The 11,434-nt window shown below is 40.0% G+C and overlaps 1 pseudogene; it reads right to left on the bottom strand.

Moving 5' to 3' along the window:
- Positions 1–9,007: 9,007 nt before the first annotated feature.
- Positions 9,008–10,193, bottom strand: LOC105000980 (annotated as a pseudogene).
- Between the last annotated feature and the right edge of the window lie 1,241 nt (positions 10,194–11,434).

Below are 11,434 nucleotides of genomic sequence, written 5' to 3'. Positions count from 1 at the left end.
TGTCAGGTTTTGGTATTAGGGTGATGGTGGCCTCATAGAATGAGTTTGGAAGTTTACCTTCCTCTGCAGTTTTCTGGAAGTTTGAGTAGGAAAGCTGTTAGCTCTTCTCTTAGTTTTTGGTACAATTCGGCTGTGAATCCATCTGGACCTGGGCTTTTGTTTGCTGGAAGATATCTGATTACAGTTTCAATTTCCGTTCTTGTGATGGGTCTGTTAAGATTTTCTATTTCTTCCTGGTCCAGTTTTGGAAAGTTGTACTTTTCTAAGAATTTGTCCATTTCTTCCAAGTTGTCCATTTTTTGGCATATAATTGCTGATAGTAGTCTCTTATGATCCTTTGTATTTCTGTGTTGTCTGTTGTGATCTCTCCATTTTCATTTCTAATTTTATTGATTTGATTTTTCTCCCTCCGTTTCTTGATAAGTCTGGCTAATGGTCTGTCAATTTTATTTATCCTCTCAAAGAACCAGCTTTTGGCTTTGTTGATTTTTGCTATGGTCTCCTTTGTTTCTTTTGCATTTATTTCTGCCCTAATTTTTAAGATTTCTTTCCTTCTATTAACCCTGGGGTTCTTCATTTCTTCCTTTTCTAGTTGCTTTAGGTGTAGAGTTAGGTTATTTATTTGACTTTTTTCTTGTTTCTTGAGGTATGCCTGTATTGCTATGAACTTTCCCCTTAGGACTGCTTTTATAGCGTCCCATAGGTTTTGGGTTGTTGTGTTTTCATTTTCATTGGTTTCTATGCATATTTTGATTTATTTTTTGATTTCTTCTGTGATTTGTTGGTTATTCATTCAGCAGCGTGTTGTTCAGCCTCTGTATGTTGGAATTTTTAATAGTTTTTCTCCTGTAATTGAGATCTAATCTTACTGCATTGTGGTCAGAAAAGATGCTTGGAATGATTTCAATTTTTTTTTAATTTACCAAGGCTAGATTTATGGCCTAGGATGTGATATCCTGGAGAAGGTTCCATGTGCACTTGAGAAAAAGGTGAAATTCATGGTTTTGGGGTGAAATGTCCTATAGATATTAGTTAGGTCTAACTGGTCTATTGTATCATTTAAAGTCTGTGTTTTCTTGTTAATTTTCTGTTTAGTTGATCTATCCATAGGTGTGAGTGGGGTATCAAAGACTCCCACTATTATTGTTATTGTTAATTTCCCCTTTCAAACGTGTTAGCATTTGTCTTACATATTGTTGTGTTCCTATGTTGGGTGCATATATTTATAATTGTTACATCTTCTTCTTGGATCAATCCTTTGATCATTATGTAGTGTCCTTCTTTGTCTCTTTTCACAGCCTTTGTTTTAAAGTCTATTTTATCTGATATGAGTATTGCTACTCCTGCTTTCTTTTGGTCTCTATTTGCGTGGAATATCTTTTTCCAGCCCTTCTTTCAGTCTGTATGTGTCCCTTGTTTTGAGGTGGGTCTCTTGTAGACAACATATATAGGGGTCTTGTTTTTGTATCCATTCAGCCAGTGTTTGTCTTTTGGTTGGGGCATTCAACCCATTTACATTTAAGGTAATTATTGATAAGTATGTTCCCATTGCCATTTACTTTATTGTTTTGGGTTTGAGTTTATACACCCTTTTTGTGTTTCCTGTCTAGAGAAGATCCTTTAGCATTTGTTGGAGAGCTGGTTTGTTGGTGCTGAATTCTCTCAGCTTTTGCTCGTCTGTAAAGCTTTTGATTTCCCCTTCATATTTGAATGAGATCTTTGCTGGGTACAGTAATCTGGGCTGTAGGTTATTTTCTTTCATCACTTTAAGTATGTCCTGCCATTCCCTCCTGGTCTGAAGAGTTTCTATTGAAAGATCAGCTGTTATCCTTAAGGGAATCCCCTTGTGTGTTATTTGTTGTTTTTCCCTTGCTGCTTTTAATATTTGTTATTTGTGTTTATTTTTGTTAATTTGATTAATATGTGTCTTGGGGTGTTTCACCTTGGGTTTATCCTGTTTGGGACTCTCTGGGTTTCTTGGACTTGGGTGATTATTTCCTTCCCCATTTTAGGGAAGTTTTCAACTATTATCTCCTCAAGTATTTTCTCATTGTCTTTCTTTTTGTCTTCTTCTTCTGGGACTCCTATGATCCGAATGTTGGGGCATTTAACATTGTCCCAGAGGTCTCTGAGATTGTCCTCATTTCTTTTCATTCATTTTTCTTTTTTCCTCTCTGTTTCATCTATTTCTACCGTTCTATCTTCTACCTCACTTATCCTATCTTCTGCCTCTGTTATTTTACTGTTGGTTCCCTCCAGAGTGTTTTTGATCTCATTTATTGCATTATTCATTATATATTGACTCTTTTATTTCTTCTAGGTCCTTGTTAAACCTTTCTTGCATCTTCTTAATCTTTGTCTCCAGGCTTTTCTGTAACTCCATTTTGTTTTCACGATTTTGGATCATTTTCACTATCATTATTTGGAATTCTTTATCAAGTAGATTCCCTATCTCTTCCTCTTCTGTTTGGTTTGGTGGGCATTTATCCTGTTCCTTTACCTACTGGGTATTTCTCTGCCTCTTCATCTTGTTTATAGTGCTGTGTTTGGGCTGGCCTTTCTATATTCTGGCAGTTGGTGGTTTCTCTTTATTGTGGAGGTTCCTCACTGTGGGTGGGGTTGGATGGGTGGCTTGTCAAGGTTTTCTGGTTAAGGAAGTTTGTGTCAGTGTTCTGGTGGGTGGAGCTGGAGTTCTTCTTTCTGAAGTGCAATGAAGTGTCCAGTAATAAGTTTTGAGATGTCAGTGGGTTTGGTGTGACTTTGGTCAGCCTGTATGTTGAGGCTCAGGGCTATGTTCCTGTGTTGCTGGAGAATTTGCATGGTATGTCTTACTCTGGAGCTTGTTGACCCTTGGGTGGTGCTTGGTTTCAGTGTAGGTATGGAGGCGTTTGATGAGCTCCTATCAATTAATGTTCCCTGGATTCAGGAGTTCTCTGGTGTTCTTAGGATTTGAACTTAAGCCTCCTGTCTCTGATTTTCAGTATTATTCTTGCAGTATCCTCAAGACTTCTCCATCTATATAGCATTGATGATAAAACACCTAGGTTAATGATGAAAAGTTTCTCCACAGTGAGGGACACCAGGAGAGGTTCACAGAGTTACACGGAGAAGAGAAGAGGTAGGAGGGAGATAGAGGTGACCAGGAGTAGAAGAGGGGGAATCAAAAGGGGCGAGAGCAAGCTAGCCAGTAATGACTTCCCTATGTGCTCTCCACAGTCTGGATCCCTCAGAGATGTTCACGGAGTTATACAGAGAAGAGAAGAGAGAGGAAGGAGACAGAGGTGGCCAGGAGGATAAAAGGGGGAATCAAAAGGAGAGAGACAGATCCAGCCAGTAATCAGTTCCCTAAGTGGTCTCCGCAGTCCAGAACACACAAAGAGATTCACAGAGTTGGGTAGGGAAGAGAAGGGGGAGGAAGGAGATAGAGGTGACCTGGTGGAGAAAAAGTAGAGTCCAAAGGGGGAGAGAGCAGTCAAGCCAGTAATCTCGCTCCCAAGTAAAAATGGGTACTGAAGATTGGATTCTTAAAAATACAAAATTGATAACAAATGCCAAAAAGCAAAGATTAAAAATCTAGAGTAGAGGTTGGATTCTCAAAAATACAATATTAAATTTAAAAAAGTCACAAAAATTATAAAATATATATATATGAAGTTTGCTTTTTAAAATAGGGTCTTTTTTTGCAAAGTAATAGTAGGTTATAAAAATGAAAATTAAAGGAGTAATAGAGAACTTAAAAATAAAAAAAATTAAGAATGATAATAGTAAAAGTATATCTAGGACTTTCTCTGGTGTTGTGGACAGTGTGGGGTCAGTTCATTTTCAGATAGTTGCTTGATCCGGCTTATACTTCTCAAGATCCATAGGCCCCTTCCTATGAAGTTGGTGCTAACTACAGGGTTTTAATATATTGCACCTGTCACTTCCAAGGTGGTTCCCTCTGTTTTAGCTTCTTCTGTTTGCTGGTCTCTTCAGTGTCTAATTTCCACCCTGACACAAGGGGGCGGTGGTGGCCACTTTTTTAGGCTCACTTGTTCAGTCGTGCTGTGGGGAGGGAGGAACACTGCAAACCAATATCACTGGCCTGTGTGGTGCATGCTCGCAGTATTTCAGCCACATTGGGTTTGCCCCCACTCACAGCAAGTGTGCTTTCCCAGTCTACACTGCACAGGCTCTAGGTTGCTGTGCCGGGAACTGTCTGAGGCCCTTGGATGTATGCACTTACCAGGTCTAAGCTGCTCAGGTTCAGGTACTCGGGTACTCCTCAAAGGCACAGGCTCGGTTGGGCCTGCATTTTGTGTCCTTCCCGGGTCCGAGCAGCTTGGCAAGCGCAGTCGCTGCAACTTATCGCCTTCCCTGTCCCTGCCGCTCTGTTTTCTGGGTGTACAACTGGGGCACCTTCTCAGGTGGATGTTGACCGCCCAGAATCCCAAGAAGTCTTGGTTAGCAATGAAGCCTGCTTGCAGTTTGGTATAGGATACCTCCCTGGGGCCGCGATTGCCCCTTTCTGGCTCTGGCTGCCCTTGCCTGCCTGTCTCCAGTGGAGGATGGGCCAGTGCACAGCCAGCTAGTTCTGCTCAGTCCTTTGTTCTGTGAGTGAGCCTAGCGGTGTCTTAGGTTAGGGCTTTTCGCGGGGTAGCTCTCCAACAGTCTAGTTTGCTATCTGAAGTTAGTTCCCTCAGATTGTCCTTGGGGCATTCAGGCCCGGTCCTTACTCTAAGCAATGCAGTCTGAGCCTCCCTGCCCAGCTCCCACTTGCTAGTGGCAGATGCAGGCATCTCGCTGCTTCTCCTCTGGGGGAGGTACCATTGGGCACGTAATCTGTGGGTTTTAATTATTTATTTATTTTTCCTCCCAGTTATGTTGCCCTCTGAGGTTCCAAAGCTCGCCACAGACTCGGCAGTGAGAGTGTTTCCTGGTGTTTGGAAACTCCTCTCTTTTTTAAGACTCCTTTCCCAGGATGGAGCTCCGTCCCTACCTCTTTTGTCTCTCTCTCTCTCTCTTTTTTTTTTTTCCTTTTTTTAAAATATAAATTTATTTATTTTAATTGGAGGCTAATTACTTTACAATATTGTATTGGTTTTGCCATACATCAACATGAATCCACCAAGGGTGTACACGTGTTCCCCAACCTGAACCCCCCTCCTACCTCCCGCCCTGTACCATCTCTCTGGGTCATCCCATTGCACCAGCCCCAAGCATCCTGTATCATGCATTGAACCTGGACTGGTGAATCATTTCATATATGATATTATACATGTTTCAATGCCATTATCCCAAATCATCCCACCCTCTCCCTCTCCCACAGCATCCAAAAGACTGTTCTATACATCTGGGTCTCTTTTGCTGTCTCGCATACAGGGTTATCATTACAATCTTTCTAAATTCCATATATATGTCTCTCTTTTTATCTTTTATTTTTTCCTACCTCCTTTTGAAGACAATGGGCTGCTTTTCTGGGTGCCTGATGTCCTCTGCCAGCATTCAGAAGTTATTTTGTTGAATTTACTCAGCGTTCAAATGTTCTTTTGATGAATTTGTTGGGGAGAAAGTGGTCTCCCCGTTCTCTTCCTCTGCCATCTTAGGACCGCCCTTGTAAATTTCTAATAAATCAAAAATTTAGCTTATGTTTACCAGAGGGGAAGGGTGAGGAGGAGGGATAGATTAGGAGACTGGGACTGACATGTACACACTTCTATATTTAAAATAGATAACCAACTAGAACCTACTATATAGCATACGGAACTCTGCTCAATATTCTGTAATCAACTGAAAATCTTGAAAAAGAATAGAAACATGTATATGTGTAACTGAATAACTTTGCTGTACACTTGAAACTAACACAATGCTGCTAGTTAACAATGACATAAGATTTTAAAAAATTAATACATACCATACTTTAATAATCAAGACAATTCAGCTATTTTTCTTGAATATATTTCAAACAGAGTTAGCATATAACCTGTAAATAACAATATTGCTGTGTTTTTATTCATTTTATATTTAAGGGCCCAAAATATATTATATTCACAAAATAGTACTGTCAATGAATGTCAACCAGTTTTTAATGTCTGTTCCATCAGAAATACACCACTCTGAAAAAAAAGGAAAAAAGAAATATGCCATTCTGGCCATATATGCTAATCTATATTACTGAAACTAACCAAAGATGATAATTCAGAGTCTCACTCCCACACAGAAGTTCTAATTGCCCTGAAAATCTGTAGGTCAGGTTCTCAACATTTGAAAATGAGCAGAAATATTCCAGAGCCGTCACCATAGCCATGTATTTGGGCTTCATATTTACAGATTATTTTGTATACTTGTATGTATTTATAATGGTGGATTTGAGACATAAAGGTGACCACACACAAGAAAGATAAGTCCCATATCAAAAACAAAATGAAAAAGGAATTGAAGAGATTTTTTGATTTCAGTAACAGACTTCAGAAACTGAATGCTTAGACATAACTCCATTTTTCTTTAACTAAGAGGTCATCATCAAGCTGAAGGCTTTGAGGCAGTAGTGTATTTATCAATGTGTCATTATTCAAAGAGTGCACTTACTACCATAAACTTGGGTCTGATGCAATAGCATTAACTTTGCCTTTCCCCCAAAGAATCATTTGCTTTTGAAGTAGTAGCCATTTCAGGCACATTTTATCAAAAACCCATCATAAACCTAGCTTAAAAATGGAAGCTCCACCTGGTTACAATAATATATATATATATATATATATATATACCTAAGTAATGAGTGTTTTACCAGTTAGGCAAATGTCTCTATCTTGAGGATAAAGTTGTTTTAGAAAAGGGATTCTTTGTTTGCCTATTCAAAAAGAAACGTTGTGCAAAAAATATTAAAGAATTAGATTTGTAAGAATAGCCTCCAGGTATCATGTTGGCAAATGTCCAAAAAGTTATAGGTTTGGAAATTAAGAAAAAGACTTCCCTGGTGCCCTGGATTCCTACACAATGCTTCTGAGCAGGAATCATGAGGAAGGGAGTTAGGGCACCTTCATGATTTTAGAAATTTCCTTCCAAAATGCACAGATCCTTGGGAGGGCTCAAACCTTAAATCAGCTACCATCTTAAACTGCAGTTTCCAACCTCAAAGGAATAGGACTTGGGGAAGAATGGATGAGGAGAGGATAGAAAGAAGCCAGGGATAGTCTTAAGGAAAAGTTGCTTTAGGAACTATCCATTTTTTCTAGGCTCAGCATTGCTATCCCTATGAGGCTCTGCTAAAAATATATACATATGAATATTTTCTAATACTTGCCTACATGCTTTAGGGCACTGAGCCTTGGGATGGACCTAGAATTATCTACTTGAAATAGTTTGGGATGGGGTAGATTTAGAATCTATTCACTTGCTGTTGGTCTAAAGTAAACATAAGAGGAAGAATTTAATAGAAACAGACACAGAGCTAACTATAATGTCTCCTCTGATCATCCTTGCCCACTGCCCTTTAGCAGTTTTCAGGGCTACTTTTTTAGCTATTCAGAGCATGCTGCTGGCAAGCTGAGCTCTAGTTCAATCATAAGGTGGAAACAAGTAGAGTCCATGAGGCACACTGTCACAACTGAGAAGGAGACTCAGAGGTGACAAATGTACCCATCAGGATTCAGTTCTGTGGCAGAGAATTGAAATATTGCCTTTTTTACATTGTGGAGCAATGTATAAAAAAAAGAAAAAGAAAAAAAAAAAGGAAAGAAAAGAAACCAGTCCTAAATAAACATTTGCAGTCTTGCATGGCAAGAGGCCCATTCCACAGAGGTGAAAAATTGTATAGGACTATATAGGATACACGGAGAAGGCAATGGCACCCCACTCCAGTACTCTTGCCTGGAAAATCTCATGGATGGAGGAGACTGGTAGGCTGCAGTCCATGGGGTCGCTAAGAGTCGGGCACGACTGAGCGTCTTCACTTTCACTTTTCACTTTCATGCATTGGAGAAGGAAATGGCAACCCACTCCAGTGTTCTTGGCTGGAGAATCCCAGGGACGGGGGAGCCTTGTAGTCTGCCATCTATGGGGTTACACAGAGTCGGACATGACTGAAGCGACTTAGCAGCAGCATATAGGATATATTTTTAAATCTGCAATTGCCAGTCACCTCAATTTGGGAAACCATGTATCTTCTGATGTTACTTTAGCCTCAGTGGCAGGTACAGAATAGCATTCAGAAACCCTGCAATTCAGCAACATTCCAATTTCTCTCCAGTGATTGGCACCATTTTGGAAATATGGTCCCAAAGGGCAACAATAACACAGAAGAAAGAAATAACCTCTCTGTATAAAATGATTTTAGAGATGGCTGTTGAGGTAGAATTTTGTAAAAAACTGTCAGGTAGGGAAGCACTCTCACAACTATAGAAGTGTTGGATAAGTTTGGTGCTAATATTATTCTATAAAACTTCTATTTATATCCTTTATAAACAGGGGACAGGTCTTATTGCTCCTGGAGCTTGCTGCGCCAATCTGTTCCTCCATGGAAAACTGATTTTTCTCAAAAATTGGTAGCAAAGATTCCCATGCTTAAAAAAGTCATTGCTAACACATCACTTTTTGACTAATTTCCATTTGCCCCATATTTACGGACTCAGTATGCATGTCCTAGGCACCAAGGACAGAACAAAGCTTAGAAAAGTTGTTTTATCAAACTTTAGTTCCATGAGAAAACAAAACCATGAAAAAGTGCAAAATATACACAGTTCCTGACAGTACACACACAGGATTTTTTCTTATAAAAACCATAAAATTTTACATTTGTGTAATGAAGTTAGAGTAGATTTCACTTCATTGTTAATATACAAGTTTTTGCTTGAAAGTGCTTATTTTATTTAAAAAAGAGAAGATTAAAAGAAAGGGTGGCAGGATTTTTTTTTTTTTAAACAAACATATGTCTTGTGTCCCAATCTCCTTCCTCCTCTTCTTTTAGTGCAGTACAGAGCACCAACTTCATTGAAACATCCAATTTCAAAAGATGTTCCTGAAACCTCACCTACAGCAGCACCCTAGGCGTCCTGTTGGGGGTGGCTCCTTTTTTTTTTCCACAGTCATTCTGAACCTTTCACAACTTCACCACTTTCATTTTCACCTCAAAAACTTCATGGATGGCCTTCCAGAAGCAATGAAAATTATAGTCAATCAGCCCTTTTCTTTCAAAGCTTTCCTCTCTAACAAAGCAAAAAAGAGCCAGAAAATTTGTCGCCTCTTTTAAATAAAGAACTGTTGTATTATTCAGCTTTATAATGGCTGTTGATTCCTTGTCATGGGGGGTTCCTGCTCCATCTTCTTTGAGGCCACAAATACAAGAAATATCAATGACCACATCATCATGTCACAGCAGAGCTCCTAGGTTTGCATATCCACAGGGGTACTGTCTGTTGTGATATAAATCTTACCGACCACATCAAAGAGAAACAATTTTTCAATTCCAAAATTTGAGATAAAGATGTTTAGCAAATTCTCTAGGGTGGGAAGTTGTGGAATCAGTTTCTGAACCACTTTGCCAAAAGCTTCAAATATTGAATGGTCATATATGCTTGTCAAATAAAAGCTGACATGAATTTTTTCTAGCCTAGCATCTGCAAGGGCATCATTTGCCCTCTGGTGAATGTCTCTCTGGGTTTAAATTTTGTGTCATCTGATAGACCCATCCACTTTGTGAATAAACACCTCAAAGTTGATGTCGCTGTTGACTTTGTAGGCCGTGGTCACTGTGAGGTAGATCTGGCCAAGGCCTCCATGTAATCGTCCTGGGAGTCTATGACAAATATCAGTGCTCCTGTCCCTTGGAAGATCATCTCATAGTCAAAGGTGGGGTCAAAAAAGTCAATCTGTCCTGGAAAGTCCCAAATCTGAAAATTAGCAAAGAAACTGTTGGAAACGTCCTCCCGACAGATCTTCGTGCTCTCCAAGAACAGAGTTTCCCTGGGAAACATTTTATGAAAGACAATTTTCTGGATGGATGACTTGCCGCTCCTTCTTAGGCCTGTGTGCAGGATCCTTGGCTTGACCTCTGTGCTAAGGGGGTCGCTAACGTCCAGAATTCCCTCCTCTGCCCCGGTGTCCAGCTTGGCGTCCGAGGAGTGGGACCTGTCTCCGTGGTCCACTAGCCCCATCAGCTCATCCTCCTCCTCCGGCTGGGGCTTCCCCAGCATCTGGCTAATCACGCCCACGGCCATCCCTCCGGGGAATGACGGGGGTCCCCGGTGGGGAGGGGGTGTTGGCCAAACCTCCTGGTCCGCAGCTGGCAACCTATTTCTAAATTGAGGTTTTGTCCTGAGGTCTGTGGCCAGAGGCGGAGACCACACTTCCCGACAGCAGTCTCATCCAGGTCCAAGATTGAAATGTTTTTAAATATTTAACAGTAAAAATATAATTCATAAAATTTAAGGAAAAGCAATGGAAATTTCTTTAAGAACCTTGGTATAGAAATGAAGTATGGCTACCTCTTGAAGATTCATGAGAAAGGAAGAGATTATTCCTCTTTACAAGCCAGCTTCACCATCACCCTATGCTGGTTTCAACTACACAAATGAGCCAGAGGACCCCAGTGACACGTATTGTCGTCTCTGAAGTCTTTTACTTTAGTTGCAGCCTTCCCAGTTCCTGAACCCATCTTGACTCAAACAGAAGGCATACTTTAAAATGCCTGTCCTTACCTTATTTTTGATAAAGGAGGCAACAATATACAATGGAGAAAAGACAGTCTCTTTAACAAATGGTGCTGGGAAACTGGCCAACGACCTGTAAAAGAATGAAACTAGAACACTTTCTAACACCATACAAAAAAATAAACTCAAAACAGATTAAAGATCTAAATGTAAGACCAGAAACTATAAAACTCCTAGAGGAAAACATAGGCAGAACACTCTCTGACATAAATCACAGCAGGATCCTCTATGACTCACCTCCAAGAGTAATGGAAATAAAAGCAAAAATAAACAAATGGGACCTAATTAAACTTAAACCCTTTTGCACAATGAAGGAAACTATAAGCAAGGTGAAAAGACAGCCTTCAGAATGGGAGAAAATAATAGCAAATGAAGCAACTGACAAAGAATTGATCTCAAAAATATACAAGCAGCTCATGGAGCTCAATTCCAAAAAAATAAACGACCCAATCAAAAAATGGGCCAAAGAACTAACCAGACATTTCTCCAAAAAAGACATACAGGTGGCTAGCAAACACATGAAAAGATGCTCAGCATCACTCATTATCAGAGAAATGCAAATCAAAACCACAATGAGGTACCATCTCATGCTGGTCAGAATGACTGCTATCAAGAAGTCTACAAAAAATAAATGCTGGAGATGGTGTGGAGAAAAGGGGACCCTCTTTCACTGTTGGTAGGAATGCAGACTAGAACAGCCACTATGGAGCACAGTGTGAAGATTCCTTAAGCTGGAAATAGAACTGCCA

Source organism: Bison bison, unplaced genomic scaffold, assembly GCF_000754665.1.
Source record: "Bison bison bison isolate TAMUID 2011002044 unplaced genomic scaffold, Bison_UMD1.0 scf7180017864376, whole genome shotgun sequence".
Lineage (NCBI taxonomy): Eukaryota > Metazoa > Chordata > Mammalia > Artiodactyla > Bovidae > Bison > Bison bison.
The sequence above is the reverse complement of the archived record's forward strand: the minus strand, read 5'-3'. Positions and strand labels throughout refer to the sequence as shown.